The 2,945-nt window shown below is 52.8% G+C and overlaps 1 non-coding gene across 1 annotated transcript; it reads right to left on the bottom strand.

Annotated features, from left to right (window-relative positions):
• Positions 1 to 1,692: 1,692 nt before the first annotated feature.
• TRNAT-AGU (transfer RNA threonine (anticodon AGU)) lies at positions 1,693 to 1,774 on the bottom strand. The gene has a single exon. It is a non-coding gene; the product is annotated as a tRNA-Thr (tRNA).
• Positions 1,775 to 2,945: the final 1,171 nt, after the last annotated feature.

Here is a 2,945-nt window from a genome sequence, read left to right as displayed (position 1 = left end):
AGACAGAGCGAGTGGATTTTTGGAGCTGACACTGTGTCAGCTCCCTGCCTGGCAAGTTCAAGCCTCCTCCCCCACCCCTCTCTCATTCACTAAATGCAAATAGCCGCCTTTGTTCTTTTCCTCACAGACCAGATAAGCCACTGATCCAAAACAGACCCCCCCTCCCCCGTGCCCACCCGGCTGCTTCTCTCCTTAAGCAAACACCAGCTGTGGGTGTTCCAAAGGGATCCCCCTGCCTCTGCTCATTCACTGCAAACAGTAACTGTGTTTGGTTTTTAGATAAGCAGCTCCGGGAGCCTTGAGCTCACATCAAAGCAAACAGAGGCATCACACCAAAACAAAGAGCGTTATCTCTACTTAAAAGCATTATGGGAAGGTTCCGGAGGTCAGTGACAGCGTAGTAAGATTAAGCACTGTTTACACTGGCACCCCAGCGCTGCATCACCAGCTCTGTTCTCTTTATTCCTCTCGTCGAGGTGGAGCACATGCAGCACTGTAGCCAGGGAGATACAGCGCTGTATGTGCCTTGCCAGTGTGGACGGGGAGTAAGTTACAGTGAAGTAAAGCCACCACCTGCACTGTAACTCTCCAGTGTAGCCAAGGCCTGAGTTGTAGTAATAATAGCAGCCAAGAATCCGGTGGCACCTTCTAGACTAACAGACGTATTGGAGCATGAGCTGTCATGGGTGAATACCCACTTCGTCAGATGCAACAATAGTCCCCTATGGGCTAGTGGTCAGGATTCCTGGTTTTCACCCAGGTGGCCTGGGTTCAACTTCTGGTGTGGGAAGAGTGCAGAGCTTTTGCCCAGAGTGGAGGCAGGAAATGAAAGGAACAGGAAGGGATCCTGCCAGCAGTGGAGTTAGACAGTGTAGGGAGGGGACCCCAGAAGTGGGGGTGGGGCAGTGGTTTGCGGGGAGATGAGGGAAGGATCCCAGCAGTGCGGGAAGTTGACAACCTGGAGAGCACAGGCCTGGAATGGGGACCTGGAAGAGTGAATGTGTCCCTCTAAACCCATCAACTGCAGACTAGGCAGGCTTGGAAGAATTGTGTATTTGTTGGTAAATGTCAATTTCTGTGTAAACACACAACCCAATGGCAAAATATTTCCATCAATAATCAACATTGACATATGGGCAAAGTAAGAAACATGCTGCTTGAGAACTTATCATGTTGTAGGAGCAGCAGTGATCTGTATGCTCTGTATAACCTGTATGCTCAGAAGGTCTGTTAAACTCCCCCAGCTTGTGTCCTTTCCCGCTTTGAATGCCTGTGAAGTGGCTTTCCCACTCTCCTTTGTACCTCCAGTGAATGCCCTTCACCCGGCCCATCTGGCCAGTGGTTCGCTGTGTTACATTCTATTGCACCTCAGGGAGACTGATCTTCATCGCACCGTCCATCGCTGCGCTGTGGGACACTTACCTTAAAGGATCCTGACATCTCCACTGCCAGGCCTGTCCTGGGAGCGTGAGTATGAGTGTGACACCCTCCCCCATCCCATCTTTTGAGCTTAGCTATCAAGCTAATAAATGTGCTGCTTTCTGCCAGACTCTGGGGGGGAGGGGCATTATTAGTCCTCTCTAAGCTTACTAACTGAGCCAATTTTGGGTAACACAAGCAACATTGTTTGATCTGTTATTGTACCGAAGGGGAGATGGTTGTCTATAAAGGAGGGTGAAGACTAAATGCCTCTGATGAGAATGGGATTTGAACCCATGCAGGCAGAGCATCATGGGGTACTAGTCCATCACCTTAACCACTCGGTCACCTCATCTGAGCTGTCAAAAAACGGACAGGAGGAGAAATCTAAGGCCGGCAGAGATAGGGACACTAAGGAGTTTTTAAATACTAAGCGAAAGCAGGGTCTGAATGAGCTCCCCTCTCTCACCTAGTGAGGAGCTGGGGAAAGACTTCAGGAACAGACCGTGTTTGCATAGACACACCTACTCTGCCTAGCTATGCTGCATGATGGGGCCGCTTCCCCAAAATGACCAGTTTGGGATGGTCTTGGGTTACAAATGACTTTAGGATTGAGTGAAATGAAATGTTATTCTCCTTCCTGTATGAGTGAAGGGCAGCAGAACATACCTAGTCCGTCCTGATGGAGGGGTAGGTGAGTGAGGAATAGCTTTTATTGGACTGCAGAGAAGTGATTGAGGACGTCACCCTAAACCAGTGGTCCCCAAACATTTCACATTGTGCCCTCTTAGCCATGGCTGTGGCCCCTCAGAAGCCACGGTCAAGAACCGGGGCTGGGAGGAGTGGGGCTGTTGCTTGCTGGGGTGAGGGGTGCGGACAGGGGTAAAGGGGTCGACGCCGGGCTGGGAGCCAGAGTCTCAGGCTGAGGGTGGGGTTGGGGAAGAGCTGTGGCAGAGTGGTGCTCCCTCCCTGCCCTCTATGTGGGCTGGCTCAGGTCCTGAGGTGCCCCCATGAATGTTCCTCTGTGTCCCCCTAGGAGTCGCACCCCACATTATGGGGACCACTGAACCCTACTCGCTAAGCCGGGGCTAGTGATGCCAAACCCCCGGGAAAGGGAGAACAAGTGTGGGGGCCCCAGCACCAGAACCATGCCCCTACCTTCTGTCTGCGGCTCTACCCCCTTCCACCCATGGCCCCATCCACTGTCACTTCTGTTCCACCCCTTCCCCCACGAGCCCCACCCTATCACTCCTTTACCCCTGCCCCGCTGTGGCCCTGAGACCAGAGAAGCTCTGTGCCCCTGCTGCAGCCCCCGGGCTGTAGCAGGGAGTGGGAGCTCCTCCAGCCCTGGGGCTGACATAGGGGAGACTTTTCCAGGGGGCCCTAACTTGGCCAGGGCCCCTGATCATGGGCCCCACTGTCCCCTTGGCAGTGCAAGGTTTGGGGAGGCTGAGCCCCCTTGTCATAAACAGATAGCTAAGGGTTAATGTTCTTTTACCTATAAAGGGGTAACACCAGTAACCTAA

Source organism: Gopherus flavomarginatus, unplaced genomic scaffold, assembly GCF_025201925.1.
Source record: "Gopherus flavomarginatus isolate rGopFla2 unplaced genomic scaffold, rGopFla2.mat.asm mat_scaffold_49_arrow_ctg1, whole genome shotgun sequence".
NCBI lineage: Eukaryota > Metazoa > Chordata > Testudines > Testudinidae > Gopherus > Gopherus flavomarginatus.
Note: the sequence above shows the minus strand (reverse complement) of the source record. Positions and strands in the feature narration are given on the sequence as shown.